Source organism: Rattus norvegicus, chromosome 8, assembly GCF_036323735.1.
Source record: "Rattus norvegicus strain BN/NHsdMcwi chromosome 8, GRCr8, whole genome shotgun sequence".
Lineage (NCBI taxonomy): Eukaryota > Metazoa > Chordata > Mammalia > Rodentia > Muridae > Rattus > Rattus norvegicus.
In genome coordinates, this window is record NC_086026.1 from 122,374,264 (window position 1) to 122,396,305 (window position 22,042).

Consider the following 22,042-nt stretch of genomic DNA (forward strand, 5'->3'; position numbering starts at 1 on the left):
ATCATTGACTCAACTGTGAAAGATAATGTAAAGCAGAAAAAGCTACTGGTCCAAAACATACAGGAAATCCAGGACTCAATGAGAAGATCAAACCTAAGGATAATAGGTATAGAAGAGAGTGAAGACTCCCAGCTCAAAGGACCAGTAAATATCTTCAACAAAATCATAGAAGAAAACTTCCCTAACCTAAAAAAAGAGATACCCATAGACATACAAGAAGCCTACAGAACTCCAAATAGATTGGACCAGAAAAGAAACACCTCCCGTCACATAATAGTCAAAACACCAAACGCACAAAATAAAGAAAGAATATTAAAAGCAGTAAGGGAAAAAGGTCAAGTAACATATAAAGGCAGACCTATCAGAATCACACCAGACTTTTCGCCAGAAACTATGAAGGCCAGAAGATCCTGGACAGATGTCATACAGACCTTAAGAGAACACAAATGCCAGCCCAGGTTACTGTATCCTGCAAAACTCTCAATTAACATAGATGGAGAAACCAAGATATTCCATGACAAAACCAAATTTACACAATATCTTTCTACAAATCCAGCACTACAAAGGATAATAAAGGGTAAAGCCCAACATAAGGAGGCAAGCTATACCCTAGAAGAAGCAAGAAACTAATCGTCTTGGCAACAAAACAAAGAGAATGAAAGCACACAAACATAACCTCACATCCAAATATGAATATAACAGGAAGCAATAATCACTATTCCTTAATATCTTTCAACATCAATGGCCTCAACTCCCCAATAAAAAGACATAGATTAACAAACTGGATACACAATGAGGACCCTGCATTCTGCTGCCTACAGGAAACACACCTCAGAGACAAAGACAGACACTACCTCAGAGTGAAAGGCTGGAAAACAACTTTCCAAGCAAATGGTCAGAAGAAGCAAGCTGGAGTAGCCATTCTAATATCAAATAAAATCAATTTTCAATTAAAAGTCATCAAAAAAAATAAGGAAGGACACTTCATATTCAGCAAAGGAAAAATCCACCAAGATGAACTCACAATCCTCATCTTCGGTTGGTTTATATACAAGTGTGCAATTTCTAGGCTTGAAAGTAAAATGATGCTATCTGGTGCTGGATAGAGGAGCGTTATTTTTTATTATGGCAGCTTGCTATTTTTGTAACATGGTGATTTGGTTGAACACAATAAAGTACAGTAGTAACTGAAAAAAACAAAAAAAAATAATCTTGTTTGTCTTTTTTTTTTTTTTTTGGTAGCAGAAAGCTGATCAAAAACTCTACCAACCATACCAAACCCACCTTCTAAATGCCCCTATGATGTTCACTGTGACTAGACAGGTGTGTCTCTCATCATAGCATTCAGACTGTGGGACATCCTCTGAAGTCTGAAGTAGTAACGAAGTCCAAGTGTAAACAGTTAACAGTACCACGTCCCTCCTCTCGAGTCCTACACCTGAAAGTAGGGACCCTCTTGATTAGTAAATATAATTGAGCCTTAGCTGACCACACAGTAATGGCTCTATTACTTAGTCAGGGTCAAGGCTCAGGACCAGAGAGTGAAAAAAAGTAGCTAGAATGTAATTCAGGTCTGTTTTCCTCCCTTCCTTCCTTCCTCCCTCCCTCCCTCCTTTCCTCCCTTCTTTCCTTCCTCCCTTCTCCCTTTCCTTCCTTCCTTTACTTATTCAACAACTACTCAGTACCTACCAGGTTCCTGTCCTGCAGAGCCTAGGCTAAGAGCTCCCTCTCTTTGGAGAACCAAAGGCATTACATCTGACCACACCCAGAGCACAGACCTACTTCTGACAGCCTCCTACACTTACTAGTTATTGAACCTTTCTGTTAATATCTCTAAAATGGAGATGGAAAGAGTATCTCTTCAGTAGAATTTTGTAAGGGTTGAATCACAGGCTTCATAGAAAGGCCTTAGGAGAGTGCCTGCAAATAGCTCCTACCCAGTAAATGTCATGCCGTACATGGTATTTGTGACTGATAGTCTGTGATGCAGCTCGAGATGATCCTTGTCTCCTAATGTTAATGGACTCTTGGGGCTCTCTCCCTCTGATTCTGTGCATTGGTCCTGTTAACTCACTTATAACCAAGAGAAACAGTAGAGGTAATGAACTGTCACCTCCATGATTAGGTTACAGAACTGGCTTCCAGCATAGAGATAGCCCCCTCCCCTCTTGAAACCCCTTCTCTCTCTTTCTCTCTTTCTGAGACGAGGTGTCACTATATAGTACTAGCTGTCCTGGTACTCATTCTGTAGACCAGGCTGGCCTCAAACTCAGAAATCTACCTGCCTCTGCCTCTGCCTCTGCCTCCCATGTGCTGTAACTGAAAGTGTTTGCTAACACCTCCAGCCTCCCAGGGATGAGAATTAAGTGTGCTCCACCACACCTGGCCTCCCTTGCGCTTGCTCTCACTCTGGATTTCACATCTTCACGATTGCCCTCTTCACATACTTGTTAGTCAAAGGAGCCACTTTGCAAAGAGCTGTAGGCAACCTTTTGTCAAGCGCCAATGAGTAATTCAGGCTTTCAACTCAGTAGCCCAAGAGAAACACAATCATACCAATAAGTCTGGAGATAAAGCCTGCTCTGTCTGATCCTTAAGGTGATTGTGTGAAGCCCTAGATAGAATGTTAAGGCCTAACTGTTCCATGGCTAGCCTGCCATTATAAGGAAATTTTCTCATATGTTGTTTCTGATGTTACTGGGAAACTTTCTCATGCCCAAGCTCATTACATATTCTGTTATGTAATGGAAACCAATCATGATAGAAGTCAGTAGAATTATTTTGTATCGTTACCCACAATAAGCTTAGACTTGAGCCAACCACCCAACAGCACTTCCTGCACCTATGTCTAAGCTCGTATGGTATTTGCCTTTATAAGATAACCATGGGATGGACCCCAACATAAGAAGATAACTGCATCTATTTAAAATAAGATTTCCATTTTGAATAGGGGTCGAGTAAAGTTCCCAAGACCACCCTGGGAACTGACATCCTACTTGGCAGAAAGAGACATGTGCATGGGTAACTGACATCCTTGGTTGGCAAGTTAAGACTGAAGTTAGACAAGACAATTCCCATCCTGGTAAACCAGTTAAGTCATCAATGTTAGATAAGTCCCCTGCTACAGTTGAATACCCCAACCAATGAAAAAAGGATAAATGCATAACAAAGACATGTTTCTAAGGAAATCCCCTATCCCTAAATCCTAAGTGGTGGGATAACTTGGCAAAGACATTTGTGGATTTTAGGCTTAAAAAACATGAAGGATCTTAACTCAATGTCAGAATTCAGTTCCTGAATCTGGACCATGGTCCTAATTGATCAGTCCTGGGGCGTGTGCTCAATAAACTCTCCCTGTCTGACTGAGATCAGTGTTTGTGAGGCAATTCCTGAACCCCAACAACTCTACCCCTAGCTGACACCTGGATGGTAACCATGTAAGCAAAATTCTGAAGCATACGACCTGCTAAAATACCTGACCCACAGAAACAAGGAAATAGCATTCAGTTTGGGAGTAATGTGTTATGCATCAAGAGATAAAAAACAATATACCACTGTGATCAAATTTTGTGCTGTAATTGGGCGATGTATTGCTGCAAACCCAGTAGCTCTTCAGCCCATGAAGCTGAAAGCCTCAACGATCCCAATCCAGTGCCAAAGACTGGAGAGTCACTCACTCTTCGTGGTGAATTGAATAAGAACAGCCTTCATAGGTTCATATTGAATGCTCAGTCGCCAGGGAGTGGTGCCATTTGAACATATTATAAAAGAAATAGGAGGTGTGGCCTTATTGGAGAAAGTGCGTTACTGAAAGTTCAAATGCTCATCATGTCAAGCCCAAAATCAGTCAGTTTTTCTCTCTCTCTCCCTCTCCTTCTCCGTCTCAGTCTCTGTCTCTCTCCCTCCCCCGCCCCCTTCTCTCTACCTGTAGATCCAAGATGTTGCTCTCAGCTATTTTTCTAATGCCTATCTGTATGCAGCCATGATCCTGACATGATGATTGCGGATGAATCCTCTAAAACTGTAAGCCAGCCTCCAATTAAATGTTTATAAGAGTTGCCTGGGTCATGGTGCCTCTTCGCGGCAATGAACAGTGACTAAGATGCTGTTCTTCAGTCCACCCTAGAGGGACAGAGAAGCTAGTCTGATAGCAGCAGAGGATAGCAGTGGAAGCAGGAATGGGTGTGGCCCACCAGCAAGATGCAGAGGTAAGCAAGCAGGCATCTTTCTCTTAGGACCTTTACATCTGGGTCACCTTCTGGGGGTGCTATCCACTCTGAGGAAGTCTCAGTGACTCCCTCCTAGGCTCATCCTCACAAACTTACCTAGAGTTGTGTCTCTTAACTCGTTCCAGGTTCCATCAACATGGCAACAAGATAACCATCGAAAGTGACAAAGAGCAAGCACACACACACACACACACACACACACACACACAGACACACACACACACAGACACACACACATACACACACACACACACACACACACACACACACACACACACAAAGCAACAACATGGATCCATTACTAGTCATATAAGGAAAGAGGACCTGAGAAAGCCACTGAATACTTGACACTCTATAGAGGGACATGGTGAAATTGTGGAATGATCTTCTTAAATAATAAGACAAATGCGGAGCTTTAAAGAAAGCATCTTTCAAGAGGTGGAACCATGTGACTCTTCAAACCCATGTATCATCTAAGATACGAAATTGGAAAGCTTCCCAGACAACTAAGATGTCTTCTTTTTGCCCTTTCAGCTATTAGGCAAATCACGTTGGGATTCATGTCACAAAATTTAGTGGCAAAGAAAAGACATGAAAGTGAAGACATTGAAATAAACAACCATATTAAGTTCAAAATCAATTAAATGTGTATTACTCTTTTTGAGGACACAAATAATATAATCATAACAGTTGACAGGAGCCATCCAGGAAAGGTTATGGCAATCAAGTGAGTTTCCTAGAGATGGCTCACAGTTTTGTATGGTTGCCATGGGTATGCTCTGGAGAAGCAAGGACCTCAGAGACTTCATCCAGAATTGTTCTCACTGCTGATATGCCTTTCCTGCCACCATTATATAGCTTAATGATTTCTTGGGTATTTACCCAACCCTATTGGGAAGATTTCCTACAGATTGACATGAAGATGAATTTTCATTAATTAATGCTGTTTTGATGAATTAATGGCTTTGTAACTTTCCTGATTTTTATTCAAATCAATTTAAGAAGAAAGTTTAAGGAGCTGTTTTGCCAAAAATAAGTAAAAAAAAAAGTTAGTTACTCCTCATAGAATAGTAAGTAAAGGCTACATAAGAAGGAATACAATGAGCTTTCATAAATTACATTAAGAGAATAGGCTCAGGATAAATTTGTGACCAAGGACAAACATTCATTCAAGGTCAGGTCCAAGTATGAAGCCACAGGTGTGCACCATGATAAAGGGAAGTCATGTGAAACTGTTGCTTTGAACTTATAATGAACTTATAGAGTGAAACAATGCTTTGAACTTACTATTAACATCCTTCTATAATTCCTCTTCTGTGTAACATTTTATCTATGAGGTAATTTTTTAAGAACTTTTGTCTAAGAAAGTATAAGAGAGACTGAGAGAAGAAATAAAGTGTGGCTTTTGGGGCTCTGTCCCAACCACCAAATGTGTATCTGTGGACTTATCTACCAAATGTGTATCTGTGGCTTTTGGGATTTGCTTCATCCACTCTGTGTGTGTGTGTGTGTGTGTGTGTGTGTGTGTGTGTGTGTGTGTGCGCGCGCGTGCGCGCGCAAATATATGCATGTGTATATTTCTATACATATATGTGTGTATACATGTCTGTGGTATATATGTATGTGTGTGCATGCAAATATATGTGTGTGTATATTTCTATACATATATGTGTGTATACATGTTTGTGGTGTGTGTGTGTCTGTGTCTGTCTATATGTATGTACATTATATATATGTCTGACTGTCTTTATGTATGTACGCTTAAGAGTTAAAAGAGTGCAGAGTCTCTCACTAGACACTCTTGCCAGCTGCAGATAATTAAGTTTTGTTCTGTCAGTAGTACTGACCCTATAAATCACCCATCAATGTGAGCAGAGGTGGGGGTGGCTGCTATCAGCATGACCCCAATCACTAACACCAAACCTCCTTTAAATGCCTGCTTTGATTAACTCCCTGATGTCAAATCTGACTTTTGACAGTAAAATGAATTTATGAGGATTGCACAAAAAAGTAAAACTTTTGAAACATCACTTGGCATTACAATATCCTGAACCAGTAAGGATATATCTCCTTTTAAATCTTGAGCCAAGACTTCTACATGGCCCTGCCCTTGGACAAATCCCATAAATCAATTTGAAAACGACCCAGTTTTTGTACATGATCTGTGATATCTATGTATCTAGGCCTTGCCATTACAAGGGAATAGAGATAAGATTGTCATCTATAAACAAGCCTTTAAAAAAATACCTCAGAGTTGCTTAAAGAAGGAGTCAGCTTCAAAGGGGAGTCTGGTAGGAAGAAAGATGGCAGAGTCCATGAGCCAAGTCTTAAGCGTGTCGTCATCAATTTGCAGAACTTTACAATTTGCTTCTTTAATGGGTATATGGAGTACTTACCTGCTGTGTTGGTTTTCTCGTTGCTGTGATAAAATATCTGACAAAGGCAACCTAGTGGGAAAGCGGTGTGTTCTGGCCCTCAGTTTCAGTGGGTACAACCGTCATGGTGGGGAAGATACGGTGGTAGTCCCATGAGGCACCTGTCCACATCACAAGCAAAAGCAGGGAGAGATGAGTGCTTGGCTTGGGTGTTTTCTCCCCTTTATTCAGCTCAAGAGTTCAGCCCAAGGCATGTTGGCGGCCACACTGAGGGTAAGTCTATGCATCCCAATTAAAATTCCTCCAGGCATGAGACAAGAACCCATCATCTGAAAGACATGCTAAGTGTTTCCTGTCACCAATGGTCAGTGCCATCAAAGGAATCCCATAGGGTCTTCTTGGTGAAGGACACATTTGGAGAAAGGACAGCCAAGATTGAGAAGGCAGCCACTATCTATTGGTTCTGTAGACAGTCACACAGGGTCTGAGAAGAGACCTATCATGAGGTTGCATAGGACACCTTGTTGGCATCTAGGACATCTCCTCAGCGTATCACTAACCTTGAGGTGGAATATCCGTCTAGGTGTTGAGACATCGTGGCCTTCAGGGATTTTATTCCTTCCATACATAGAACATTTCAGGACAGTGGGATACCTCTGGTCTATCTTTCCCACCCATCCCTCAGGGGCGAGGGGGAAGCCAATGCCAACAGATATTTGACAAGATATCAAGACATTCAGCACCAGATCAATAACTGAAACTCTGTTCACTCAGACCTCATTCCACTCTCAAGCCTGAATCATCTACAGAACTCTCCCTAGACTATGATATCATTCCTAGTGCTGTGACTGGAACTCAGACCAGCCTACTGAACTAAACTCATTCACTCCAGACAACCAACGTGGCCAAACAGGACTCAGCCTAAGGGAGCCTCAGGCTTAAAAGAAGACTCAGGAGGAAAATATGAGCACAGAAGCACCAGCAATTACTACCAACGGACAGAGCCTATCCTTAATGCCCTAGATGAGAGCTGAAGACCCCCGTGCTCCAGTTCACACCTCCCTGCTCTGGGGCATTTTTGCAACAGCCTCTCGGTTCTAATCTTCGCAGATTTCCTCCACGGAATGTGGTTAGAGGGGGTGGCAGTATTGGCTGATGATCTGGAATTAAACCGACTCCTAAGATGTGGGATGCTCTTTACTAAATGAGAGCTAATGAATTCCACAGAGAGCTCATGGGGGAAAGGAAAAAATAAGCCCTCTGTCTAAATATACTTCAGTTCATGAAAGGCAAACAAAGAAAGCTCACCTTTGAAAGGGTGTGGGTCCACCTGCATGAAGAAGAGGCCTGGACTCTGGAAACTGCCTGACTGAGAATGCCTTTTGGCTTTTGAGAGCCACCCTTCATTGTCGCTGTGGTCAGCAATAGCCTGCATGGGAAGGTGAATGAAGATACGTAGCTGAGGTATTGTCCATTGCACCATGGAAATATAACCCACGGTACGGACTGTCTCCTCCTCAGAAGCCAATGAAGAAGAAAAGTGCTCAATGACTCTATACCTTTTCTAAAACCCAAAATTGGTAGCTTCAAAATGGCGGCAAGTTCTTTGTCACTTTGTTACTCTGAGAGAGTAAGACTAATCCAACCTCCTGTTCAAAGCAGGCCATTCTCTAGGCTCCACTTTGAGCAAAAGGAAAGAGCAGATATGGTGCTATATGACTTCTGAGAGTTGTTCATAAAAGGGATGTTTTCCACAAGGCATTGGGGCACATGCCCCTGACCCCAGGCATGTGTTTGAGAGGCAGACACAGGTGCATCTCTGTGAGTCAGAGGTCAGCCTTGTCTACAAAGCAAATCTAAGCCAGCCACGGCTATAAAGTGAGATCCGAACCCTCCCAAAAAATAGGTCCTATCAAGCTCTGGCTGTCTTGGAGTACTGGGGAAAGCCAACTGCCATGTCATGATGGTTCTCACTCCAAGAGACCATGCTATATGTGGCCTCTACAGAGAGGAGGCAGCCTCCCTCCAAAAGCCAGCACCACCAAATCTCCAGCCCGGTGAATGAAGCCTTACCCCCACCCCACACTTTCATATCCTTGGAGCCACCCAGCATGACCACCCCTCAGTCCATGACCCATGGGAATCAGAAAACAGAGTGCTTATTGTGTTGATTTAAGACAGTTCATATCAAAATGGTAGATGGTTTGAAAATACAAGCCTGGTTCATTCTTAGCGGAATATCATGACCCCATCGAAGAGGAGGAGACCAGAAGGGGTTGGACTTGGAACAGACCAGATGGGGAGAAAGATGAAGGAATAAAGGGAAGAGACAGCAAAAAGACAGGAAGCAGAACTTTTCTTCCCACCCCACGTGTTCCCCCTGCTTCTCTGAATTTCTCTACTCACTGCAAACACATTTTCTTTTTGTAACTTTTTATTCTTTGTGAGTTTCACATCATGTAGTCCCATTCATCTCCCCATTCCCTCAAATCCACCTTCCATTCTTGCAACCCCCCACAAATAACACACACACACACACACACACACACACACACACACGCATAGAAAAGCATCCCATTAGTAGGGCATAGCATGTCCCAGAGTGTATCCCTCTGTCCACACATCATCACTAGCAAATGTTCATTGCAGTGAGTCATCACATTCCTACTCTCTCTCTCTCTCTCTCTCTCTCTCTCTCTCTCTCTCTCTCTCTGCGTGTGTGTGTGTGTGTGTGTGTGTGTGTGTGTGTGTGTGTGTGTGTGTGTGGAGTTGCTCACAGAGGCCAGAAGAGGGAATCAAGCTGCCTAGCTCTGAATTACAGGGGGCTGTGAATTGCCTGTCATGGGTGACGGGAACTGAACCCAGGGCGTTGGGAAGAGCAGCAAGTGTTCTTAACTGCTGAGCCATCCTTCAGCCCCATGGTGGCAGATGCCAGGGTCTTTCTATCCTGTGTGGTTCATCACACCTGGCACTGTGTTCTGCCTACAGTTAACCGAGACCAGTGGGCAAAACTGACTCGCTAACCGAATGCTCAGAGGAACACTCTAACAGGGTTTGGTGGAGAAGTAGCTGGCAGACAGGAAGTTCCAGGTGAAGGCCAAGCCACAGCGTTTCTCAGAGACAGAGTAGACGACTATTACCTTGCAGTGGCCCTCTGGAAACCACATTGGCTGGTGCTCTTTGTCCCCTACTACATTGTCTTTGAACTTGATCATGTGACTATATCAGCCTACTGAGCCTGATGCAAGTGGGACTTGCACAGCCGCGTGTGGAAGCTTAGCCTCCCACAAGGCTCCTCAACATTCAGCTGCCAGGGTTTGGTTTAGGTTTTGTTTTGTTTTGTATGCATCATTTGTACAAGTATGTGCATGCATGTTCATATATGTGCAGCTGCACACGTATGTACATGTGGAGGCCAAAGAACAACCCCAGCTGTCATTCCTTCAGCACCACCCACCCTCTTCTTGGAGACCGGGTTTGCTAAGAAGGCTAGGCTGGCTGGTTAGTGAGCCTCACGAATCTGCTCGCCTCCGGTTCCCAGCATTGGGATTACAGAAACACACCACCGTGTCTGGGGAATCAAACTCAGGTCGTGTTGGCTGTAAAGCAAGCTCTTTACCAACTGAATTGCTTTGGCAGCTTCCTATGTCATGTTTTGAGGACATCTTGAAGGAAATGCTAACTTTCCCTCGGATGAATAATGGCATTTTAGACTCAGCACCAGCCCAAGACTCTGGTTGACACAGAGACAAAAACGCCTATTTGTGTCCAACCATGAAACACTAAGAGATAATTAATTATGGCTGTCTACAACAGTGCTGTATGAAGCGTAGAGTAGGAGCATTCCGTAGGCCATGCACTTTGCTCCGTTGTAGCTTTGAAGGGTCCACAAGCTGGAGTTGACTTCCTATCACTGCTTTCCAAATGAGGAGGGTCTATGCATAGAAGGGCACATCAGAGTCTCTAAAGGGGCAGAGGTGTCTGTTTGTCTTTGCTCTCTTTCTGTGTCTGCCTCAAACCTGGTTCTGCCTTGTATTCTCTTTTCCATTCATCTGTATCTGTTGCTAAGATCCTCACCTGCCCAGTGAACCATCCAGAGTTACTCAAGGCAATAGACACAGAGCCCTGCCCTAACCCATCTTTCCTTCCCAGACTGGAGTTCCAGGCTCAGGGTACAAGCAAACAGCTGTGTAGAGATCACTCGCCAAGCCTGGATTTCGCCCTCTGTAGAGCAGAAATCAGTCTGTCATAAGCTGTTGCTGAGAAAACCAGGTTAGAGAGACACAAAGCCTCGGGCAGAACTGAGCCCAGCCTTCCTGGAAAAATAAGTTTCTCCTTCATTTTCCTTCTCCCTGTTGAACCAATTTCTGTTGTCAATTGACTGGATCTAGGATCAACTAATAGGAAATCTATAAGGGATTATCTTATTCAGTTTAACCGAAGTGTGAAGACCCACCCTGGATGTGCTTGGCACCTTCCAGTGGCAGCCCAGATAGAAGGAAATATAAGAAACTAAAGCTTTTGCTTTCTGCCTGCTTGCCTTCGTGTCTTACTGGCAAGTTCGACTACTCTGTTGACATCTTGCAGTGACTGCAGACAGATGATAATGATGATGATGATGGTGGTGGTGGTGATGATGATGATGATGGTGGTGGTGGTGGTGGTGATGAAGAAGAAGGTGGTGGTGGTGGTGGTGGTGGTGGTGATGGTGATAATGAAGAAGATGGTGATGATGATGGTGGTGATGATGATAGTGATAATTCCATTCTTCTCTGCCATGAAAACCCAACTTCTTTGACCTTCTAGCACAGAGCAAAAACCAATGACTGTCCAGCAGTCCTCCAAGCCTTCAGCATCAAACTAGGACTGCTAGAGCATCCAGTTCATGGAGTGAGCACCTAGCAGGTTCTAGGCCCTTCAGTGTGCCATACTACCTAGACCAAGCTAATAAGTTGTCCTTTGCTGTTGGTTATGTCCCTCAAGAGAGCCCTGGGGAAAACACAGTTCCCCTGTAGTGTGTTCTTTGTACTCTAGTCTCTCTACCAACTGTGAACCCTAGGTCATTTCCCTGCACCTCACTAGAACCCAGGAGCAAGGAAGCTATAGGTCTCTGTCAAGTGACACAGGAAGTTCTCACGAAGTTTGGTGTGGTGAAACCATCCTGGACCCTATCCCACAGAAAATTAAATGTGCCTATTTTTTTATGAGCCTTGAGACACAAATAAATAGAGCCTTCACGTGCTCAAAAGGTAGAAGACAATTTAATGCCCCCCAATATGACGCCAACAATGGGAAAGAGGATAAACGTAACCGGTAAGAAGCACGCTCACGATGATCTATATTATGATCTATATATGTATATTCAGATCTCAGCAGGCCCTGCAGAGTTACGGATGAGCTAATTAAAATGCTTGTGTTTTTAGCAGTGATGTTTATTGAAATCATTTCATAACCATCCAAATTGGGGTTTGTTTTCAGCTATAATGCTATGCTACCTGGAATATTCTGACCTAAATTATTTATGGGCCTAAGAATAGATTTCCTTCCCCCCAACCCCTGCTGACTCCAGAGATAGATCTCAGGATGTGGAGAGTTGTGGTGAGCTCTTAGAGCGTTTGCAAGGCTTTCCCGCATTTTGTCTGCCTGCTAAGATTCATAGAGGCCCATGGAGGGCCAAGGGCAGAAACTGACTTAGCCCCTCTAGGGAGTTACTGAGCTTCATGTGGACCCTACAACATGGACGATTCTCAATAAGTTCTCTTAAATGAGTGATGGCTGGTGTTGCTGATGATGGTTTCCCATGGCAACCCCTAGATAAATCATGAAGGAAGACTCAAGTCTCTACAGAGGATAAAGTTGAAGCTCAAGAAGTTGTCCAACCTGAACTAAGCCTGCTAATTAGACCTGGGACGTTCTGACTTGAGTTCTCTGCTTTCAAGCTTGGGTCTTTCTGCATGGCGTCCTACAGGAACAAACACACACATGTGCTGGAAACTGCAGAAAGGAAGGAGTCCTGGAGATCACTAAAGCAAGGGTGGAGAAGCAGCAGAATCCTTGAGGCCAGCCCACAATGATGAGGTAAGTATCCTGACTCTTCATCCATATAAAGAACTCACCAAGCACTTACCAACTGAGTTCAGAAACACGCCAATGAGCTGTGGCCCAGGTGTCTCACCGCTACTGCCACAGCGGCCCTGAAATGTCCATGAAGTCCAGCTGCCACAGAAGCTTCTAAAAGTGCATTTGTACAGCTTTTGCTGACCATGATTCTTCAAACAAAGCTAGACTCAGAATCTCCTAGACTACAAAGTCTTATTTTTGTTTGCGTGCATCTCACTGTCAGAAGCAACTTTGCAAAGCCCAGGCTGATGGGAGGCAGGGGGTGGTGGGAGAGGCTTGGAAAGATGATGTTTCTCAGTTTCCAACCTCCATCCTTGGATGGGATGCCAGCTCACAGAACCACCTGACCATATCCATCACCGATCACGACCTCACCATCCTAGCTTGGCTTTCCCAGAAACGTTTACAAACCAGCCAACAGCAACAATACTGGATATGACTCGCTGGCTCTCTCGTGAGCAACACTGCTTCCTCTTCCTTGAAAGGAGAGAGTCAATGCCCCCATAAGCCACTGAGAGATTGTCATTCACCTTCTACTTCTGCTATATGCCCCCCTGAAACCCTGTAAATTGTTTAGACATCTTAAAACATAGAAGGAAGGAAGGCTCAAGGAAGGAAGAGGTATACTACTGCTCTGCCAAAGGAACACGTCAATAAAATGATTCCTAAAGCCATTGTGCTCAGCCATCATAGAGAAGTTCCCTCCTGCTGTAGATGGGAAATAACAGAGACCCACACCTGGACAGTGTGCAGAGAGGGAGATTCCGGAACACTCAGTCCTAAATGGGATGTCTTCATCACACCCCTCCCCTCAGGGCTCAGGGAACTGTGCAGAAGAGGAAGCAGAAGTCTTACAAGAGCACCAGGGGATTAAATGACAAGAAGGAAATAATGTCTTCCAGATAGAACAAGACGATACACACATGAATTCACAGAGACTGGCCATGTATGTGTGGCCTGCAAAAGTCTAGGACAGATGAGGTCCCAGTGCTGAGAGAGGAAAATGAACATGGGCTCCCACCCCCAACCGAGAACCTATTGCCATCTACGTGCATAGGAAACTCGAGTGTCTCTAACAGAGTCTCGCTGGGTATACTGAGCATGCTTACGTAATACACCATGCCCAGCAATACATGGATGACACAAAACAAACTCAATAGCATTTTTTGTAGATTTTTTTTTGCCTCATGTTGCTTTATTTGGGCTTTTTTTTTCTTATCTTTTGAATATATGTTATGGTTTCAGTTTAGGGTTTTTATGGATTTGGGGTTTTTGTTTTGTTTTGGTGTGTGGGGGAGTGTGTGTTCATCATTTTACTTTTAAAATATTTACTTATTATTATTATTTTAATAGCGAATGTTGTATGGGTGGTGCACATGAGTGTAGATGCCATCAAAGACCAGAAGAGGTTAACAGCTCACCAGGAGCTGGAGTTGTAGGTCATTGTTGGAATGGTAGGCAGCTGTCCAGAGTTGGATTTTAACTCCTGTAATGCTGGTTCCATGTCCCTTAGACTCTCATTCCATATATGTTGTTCCACCTGCTTAAACTGGCCTAGGGTAGCATACACATATGCATCATAGTCATACATACACACACATATGCATCACACAGTCATACATACACACACATATGCATCACACACTCATACCTACACACATATATGCATCATAGTCATACATACATACACATATGCATCATAGTCATACATACACACATATGCATCACACAATCATACATACACACATATATGTATCATAGTCATACATACACATATGCACCACATATCATACATACATACACGTATGCACCACACAGTCATACATACACACACATATGCATCACACAGTCATATATACATACATACACATATGTACCACACATTCATACATACACACACATATGCACCACACAGTCATACATACAAAAAAGGTTTGGAGCTCAATGAAGTTGTCCAGTCTTACCCAGAGCAGCTAACTAGAGATATAGGAAGAAAATCGTGAGAGTTGATGTTTTTCATGTTCATGCATTTTTTTCTTGTATTTTTATTTGAAGCAGGATTTCATGTAGCCAAAGCTGACCTTGATCTCCCTATATAGCTGCGGATGGACTTGAACCTCTGATCTTCTTGCCTCTACCTCATCAATGCTGGGATTACAGGCACGGACCAACAACGAATCTGCTTTGTTCACGGCTAAGGATGCAACTTATCGTTCTCGGCAGGTCAGGGTGAATGCAGAGGTTGGGGGCACCTAGAAACAGGTCCCCAACCCCGAAATACTTCTCCCTGGAGCCTTCATGCCTGAAGTCCCATTGTGAACAGATTCTCTCCCCCAACCCTCCAAAAAAACTTGCTCAAAAAAAATCTTTCTATTCAGAAACAGCTTCTAGGGGTGGAGACACCAATGGTGCCGAGGTTAAGAGCAATGGTTGCTCTCCAAAGGAGCTGGCTTCCAATGGCAGCTCACAACTGTCTATAACTCCAGTTCCATGTTATTCAATGCCCCTTTCTGGTGTCCTTGGGCACTGTGTGCATGTGGGGCACAGACAAAACCCCTCTACACATAAAATAATAATTGTCCTAAGCTTCTAAGGCTGTGGCTATGACGCAGTTGGCGGACTACTTGCCTAGAATGGACCAAGCTTGAGACCTGAACCCTAAAACAGAACACACTGGCGCACGTCTGTAGTCTCAACACAGAGGGGGATGGAGGGAGAAGATTTGGGAGTGTAAGGTCGTTTGTGGCTACACTGCAAGCTCAAGGGAAGCCTGGCTATATGATATATATGAGAGAGACAGACAGACAGACAGACAGACACAGACAGAGAGACACAGAGAGAGAAAGACAGAGAGAAACAGACAGAGAGAGACAGAGAGAAACAGGCAGAGAGAGAGACAGACAGACAGACACAGACACAGACAGAGAGACACAGAGAGAGAAAGACAGAGAGAAACAGGCAGAGAGAGAGAGAGAGACAGACAGACAGACAGACAGACACAGACAGACACAGAGAGAGAAAGACAGAGAGAAACAGACAGAGACAGAGAGAAATAGGCAGACAGAGAGAGAGAGAGACAGAGACACAGACACAGACAAAGAGACACAGACAAAGAGAGACAGAGAGAAACAGACAGAGAGAGAGAGAGAGAGAGAGAGAGAGAGAGAGAGAGAGAGCGAGCTTGCAAAAGGTTTTTGTTTCATTGTCATGGGGATTCTTTACTCCCTAAAATTAAAACTGACAACTGAACAGGTCAGCGCCTCGGAAATGGTTTTGCACCTACAAAACAGAGGAGCAGAGTGGTGAGGCTGCGTGCCCTTTGGGACAGACGCCCGGGAGTAGAATAACATGTCGGGAGGGTACGAGGGCAGAAGAGAAATCTTTTCCTTTATTTCCCCGGAGACAGCAGTCAGAGCCAGGAATGAAAGGTGACAAGCCCAGGTGTCAGGTGGCAGATTAGCTTTGTTCCAGGGATCTAGCAGGACTAAGGGATTCACACAGTGACAGCCCGTGGGCAGGGACTAGTATCAAATGTCAGCTAGAGTTTTTGCTATGTCAACGGCAGACTCTGGGGGGAAACTTGGACCATAAGCAAGGACTCCAGTGGGTGGGGCCTCTGTGGCTCTCTCATTTAGAAAACTCAACAACCGCTTGGAGGTTGGTCAGATACTGCCCTCCTGCTGGATACAGACCCCTCCTGAATTGGTCCTTCTGGTCTAGGAACTGTATTTCCTGATTAAGGCTTTCCTGGTCAGTGCAGTCCCCTGAGATTCTCTATATGGGAAAACGGCCCCGGAGCTGTGAGCTGGATGTCAGAAATGTCCTCTGCTCACCCAGATGTCTACTCTCCAGCCCCCGGCCCCATGCTACAGAGACTTCTGCACAACACAACAATTCCAAAGCATCCTTCCTTGGGACTCCAGTTGATCCAGGTTCTATACAGCGTCTTCCCTAAGTCACCTCTAGAGCACACAATTCCCTCCCAGGACCCAGCTCCATTCACATCTCTACAGCTCTGTCTTGGTGGTGTTTCTCCACCTCCCCTCCATGAGTCCATCTCCAAACCACATTTAATTGTTCTAAGAAACACAGCAAAGGGGCCGAGGAAATGGCTCAGTTGGTAAGATACCTGTCACACAAGCCCTAGGACCTGAGTCGGGATTTCCCAGCACCTACGTAAAAGCAAAGTGCAGAGGCCAGTCTGTAACACAAGTACCAAGAGGACAGGGATGGGAGAGCAGCAATCCTAGCTGAACCAATGAGCTCCAGGCTCAGAGAAAGAGAGCCTGTCTCAAAAGCTAAGGTAGAGAGAGAAGGAATTAGACGTTATCACTGACCCTGGCCTCCACAAGCACATGTACAAATATACACACCACATACACTCATATACACATGAATCCATATACATACATACATATGAACATACATACATACATATGTATATACATAGAAAGAGAAAGAAGGGGGATAAGCCAGAAACAGTGGTGAATCCCTGAAATCACATCACTAGAGAGGCTAAGGCAGGGGAAATGCTGAGAGCTTGAGGCAATCTTGGGCTACACAGTAAGTTCCAGGCTAGCCTGGGCTATATTATAAGACCCTGTCCCAAAAGCAAAGGGAGTAGGAGAAAAAGGGAAGGAAAGGAAAGGAAAAGGAAGGGAAGGGAAGGGAAGGGAAGGGAAGGGAAGGGAAGGGAAGGGAAGGGAAGGGAAGGGAAGGGAAGGGAAGGGAAGGGAAGGAAAAGAGACCCATACCCAAATCTACTTCGCTTCTTTTGCCAGAGTCGGTATGAGAACCAGTCTATGGCAGGCGAATTAGGCCACTACTTAATGGCCTGGAATTCCAATTAAAGGAAGGAGCCATTACAGACTTTATGAGGCCGCTTGGCAGTGGGGAGGAGTGTCTAACCCAATCTCAGATCCCAGAATGGCTACCTTAAGAGGGAAAGCAATTGCCTATCAGATTTGCCGTGGGTGGGAGGAAGCCATAAACTACAGGGAGACCGGCTCGTTAAAATGGTAATGCTTCCGTCCCCACGCTTGCTCCTGGACACCCTGAAAGTGAAACTTAGGACAACCAGGGAGCCAAGTGTTCCTCCCCTTGCTCAGTCTAACTGTTGTCATTTTATGCATAGATACATAACCACGTCCCCTAAAGCCACACTGCACTCTCCAGTGCCACACTCCAGTCCCCAGCAGGAAGACAGAAGACCGATAACTGATGTTATCAGGGAGGAACATGGAGGACAATCAGGAGGCTCAACCAGCATCTCCCAATTCCTTTGAAACTCCTAAAAATGCCTCAAGAAAACCACACAATGTGAATGGGGTAGGGGTAGGGAAGGCGGGAGGGTGGGCAGCTAGCCAGTGTGGAGGTATGGAGGGAGGCTCAACTTCTGAAAGGTCAGCCAAGTTGAAGAGCTCCCACAGAACCCAGCCGAGTCATGAGCTGTCATTGTCTTACAGGTCAACTTTCTGTCTGTCGATCTGTCCTTCTAACCCTGTACCCTACAGTTGATCTCCTGAGAAGGCATGGGCTCAAGATTATAGAGACTGTATGGGGCTGAGCAGTAAATGTAGACCAGAGAAAGTGTAAATTCATCACAGACACACACACACACACACACACACACACACACACACACACACACACACACACACATAAATCCTAATCAAATAATATCCCCAGGCAGAATTACGCTAGCCATTCTTGACCTCTTCAAACCTACCCTCTATTCACTCATTTAACAAGTGCTTATTGACCTCCTATTGACCTCCCAGGCATTGTGCCGAGAGCTGGTGCTGTGATAGGGGGAAATTCTATCGCTTCACCCAAGGCTCTCACTGACAGTGGTCTTTGGATTAAGTTCTCCACAATCAGATTCTGAGGTGGGAAATTTTATGTGGAAGTCTTACCTGGGAGAATTCTCAGGAGATCAGCTGTCAGGCACAGACAGCTGTGGAATGACAAATTGGCAGGCAGAAGGCTAGCCTATCATGCAGTTACAACTCACAACTCAGGTGGGTTCTACCAGGGCTCTACAACTTCGCTGGCCCTTCAGTTTTGCCTGAAGTTGAGCTATGGTCTCTCCACAGCAGCCAGCTGTCTGTCATGCAAGACCCTGTAGGAAAGAATGTGACCTTGGGGGGTTGGGGATTTAGCTCAGTGGTATGAGCGCTTGCCTAGGAAGTGCAAGGCCCTGGGTTCAGTCCCCAGCTCCGAAAACAAAGAACCAAAAAAAAAAAAAAATGTGGCAGTCCCTGTCTCTAAGGGCAAGTCCAGCAGAGAACTGTGAACCACAGGGAGGGGTATTTTTATAGCTGTATAAAGAGAACAGCATCTCTGCAGAAAGGCCCTGCCCAGCCAGAGCTAGGCCCCCTCCTCCTCTCTGCCCTCAGTGTGGTCCCACCCAAGGTGCCCTTCAGGTCTGGTCACTTAATTGGCCTGAAACCCTAAATCGCTTGTGGAATAACGTTTGATTTCCCGAGAGGGACTGTGAAAAATCTTTTAAAATGCCTTAATAATTTTCTTCCATGGCTCAGTCTGGTAGAGAAAGCCTGTGGTAGCAGCAACTTGGGAAGTGGATGCAGGAGAATCAGAAATTCAAGATGCTCCTTAGCCGCAGACAGTTGTGGACACTCAGTCTGGGCTACATGAGATCCTGTCTCAAAAATATTTTAAAGATGTAGTTTAGTTTCTGTGTATGAATGTGTGTCTGAGTGTGTGTATGAGTGTGTATGTGTGTGAGTGTGTGTCTGAGTGTGTGTATGTGTGTGTATATGTGCATATGTGTGTGTATTTGTGAATATGTGTGTGTATGAGTGTGTGTGTGTTTGTGAGTGTGTGTATGTGTGTATGAGTGTATGTGTGTTTGTGAGTGTGTGTGTGAGAGTGTGTGTTTGTGAGTAGGTGAGAGTGTATGTGAGAGTGTGTGTCTGAGTGTGTGTAGAGTGTGTGTATATGTGCATATGTATGTGTATTTGTGAGTATGTGTGTGTATGAGTGTGTGTGTTTGTAAGTGTGTGTATGTGTGTATGAGTGTATGTGTGTTTGTGAATGTGTGTGTGAGAGTGTGTGTGTTTGTGAGTATGTGAGAGTGTGTGTGTGAGTGTGTGAGTATGAGTGTGTGTGTGAGTGTATGTGAGAGTGTGAGTGTGTGAGTATGAGTGTGTGTGTGTTTGTGAGTGTGTGTTTGTGAGTGTATGTGTGTGAATGTGTGAGTGTGTGTGTGTTTGTGAGTGTGTGTTTGTGAGTGTATGTGTGTGAATGTGTGAGTGTGTGTGTGTGTGTGTGTGTGTGTGTGTGTGTGCCCAGAAGGCCAGTAGGGCATCAGATACCCTGGAACTGGAGTTACAGGCAGTTGTGAGCCAACCAATGTGGGGGCATTTGCAAGAGCAGCAAGTACTCATTGCTGAGCCATCTCTCCGCCTCCAAAACCTCCCCTAAACATAAGTAATAAGAAGAAAAGGTCATAAATGTGAGAGGAAGTGGGGAGACACAGAAGGAGCTGGAGGGGAAACCGGCTGAGGGAAAATAACATAAATATAGTACTTGTGTATGAAATTCTCATAAGGAAGTAAGTAAATAAATTTTTCTCTTCATTTCCTTGATTTTATATTTTTAATACCATTATTCTAAATCCTCCAGACTTTCACTCTAAAACTAAACAGCCTGAGAGTTTAGTACCTACATTCCTACTTACCAGGTACTAGCTCAGCCCTGGGCGGTGCTGTTTTTAATTTCCAGATGTTAACAAGGTAGAGTCCAGAAACAAATACTGCTCAAAGGACCCCTCAGGGCCCAGTGAGGATGGAGGGTTCTTCAGCTCACTTAAAGTCTCCCTGTGTTTGGGGAAAAAAGGATAACCTTTGATGCACACTTCAAGTTAGCCAACCTGTGCCTACAGCAGTGACACCAGCACCAAGCCTGTGCCCATGCAGTGACATCATCACCAAGCCTGTGCCCATGCAGTGACACCAGCACCAAGCCTGTGTCCATGCGGTGACACCAGCACCAAGCCTGTACCCATGCAGTGACATCAGCACCAAGCTTGTGCCATCCAGTGACACTAGCACCAAGCCTGTGCCCATGCAGTGACATCAGCACCAAGCTTGTGCCATCCAGTGACACTAGCACCAAGCCTGTGCCCATGCAGTGACATCAGCACCAAGCCTGTGCCCATGCAGTGACATCATCACCAAGCCTGTCCCTATGCAGCACCAAACCTGCACCCGTGCAGTAATATCAGCACCAAGCCTGTGCCCATGCAGTGACATCAGCACCAAGCCTGTGCCCATGCAGTGACATCAGCACCAAGCCTGTGCCCATGCAGTGACATCAGCACCAAGCCTGTGCCCATGCGGTGACATCAGCACCAAGCCTGTGCCCATGCGGTGACATCACCAGCACCATCATCTGCAGCAGCAGCAGCAGCACATTCCAAGTGGCAAGTTGGCTTCTATTTGGATGTGATGCATCGAAATAACTTATTTGATTTCCCGTTTTATTTTATTTTGTTATTTTTGTCATTGTTTATTTCAGTTTCCCATTTGCTGTGCATTTAACAATATTAAAATCGGGTTTTATACCTGCACATACGTCAGGAAATTACAAAGGAGGTGCTGCAATCAACACTGATAGATTCAAAATCTGTGCCACAAGGTAAAGTTGGGGGCCGAGGAAGATGCCTCAGAGGGTAGAGGTGTTTGGTACCAAGCCTGACAAGTCGAGTTTGATGTCTGGAGCCCACAGAAAGGAAAGAGAGAAAGCCCACTCCCAAAATAATCTTCTGATTTACACAGTAGCACACACACACACACACACACACACACACACACATTAAATAAATAATAATAAGGCTTTTAAGAGATGAAGCCAGAGGATACCACAGAGGCAAGGCAGGAGAAGCCCGAAATCATCTGACCATCTTCTCACAGCCCCTGTGGCTCTGCCAACTTTGTGAACCCATGCTTCTTCTCACAGGCCTGTTAGAGGACTAAAGAGATTTTTCAAGTGTGGAAGAGGTCTAAGGCATTTGTAAAATTAGAAAAATGGTTCAGTCAGTAAAGTCCTTGCTTTGCTGAAGGACCTGAGTGTGAACCCCGAAACCCATGTTCAAGAGAGGAGAGGAGAAGAGGGAAGGGGAGAGGAAAGGGAGGGGAAGGGGCAGGAGGGGAGGGGAGGGGAGGACAGGGCTTGCTGTCATACACCTATAATCCCAGAGCTGGGGAGGAGGTGAACACAGGCCGACCCCTGGATACTGAGCCAGCCTACCTCAGTTGGTGACACCCAGACCAGTGAGAAACTGTCTCTTTTTTT

At 44.9% G+C, this 22,042-nt stretch overlaps 1 long non-coding RNA gene across 1 annotated transcript in view; it reads right to left on the reverse strand.

Moving 5' to 3' along the window:
- LOC120094274 (uncharacterized) overlaps positions 1–20,745 on the reverse strand; it is a 38,602-nt gene extending 17,857 nt beyond the window's left edge. Inside the window, exons 1-3 of the long non-coding RNA XR_005488509.2 lie at positions 20,427–20,745; positions 7,913–8,033; positions 6,626–6,765 (exon numbers count right to left, since the gene is read on the reverse strand). This is a non-coding gene — a long non-coding RNA (uncharacterized LOC120094274). The remainder of the gene's footprint in view (positions 1–6,625; positions 6,766–7,912; positions 8,034–20,426) is intronic.
- Between the last annotated feature and the right edge of the window lie 1,297 nt (positions 20,746–22,042).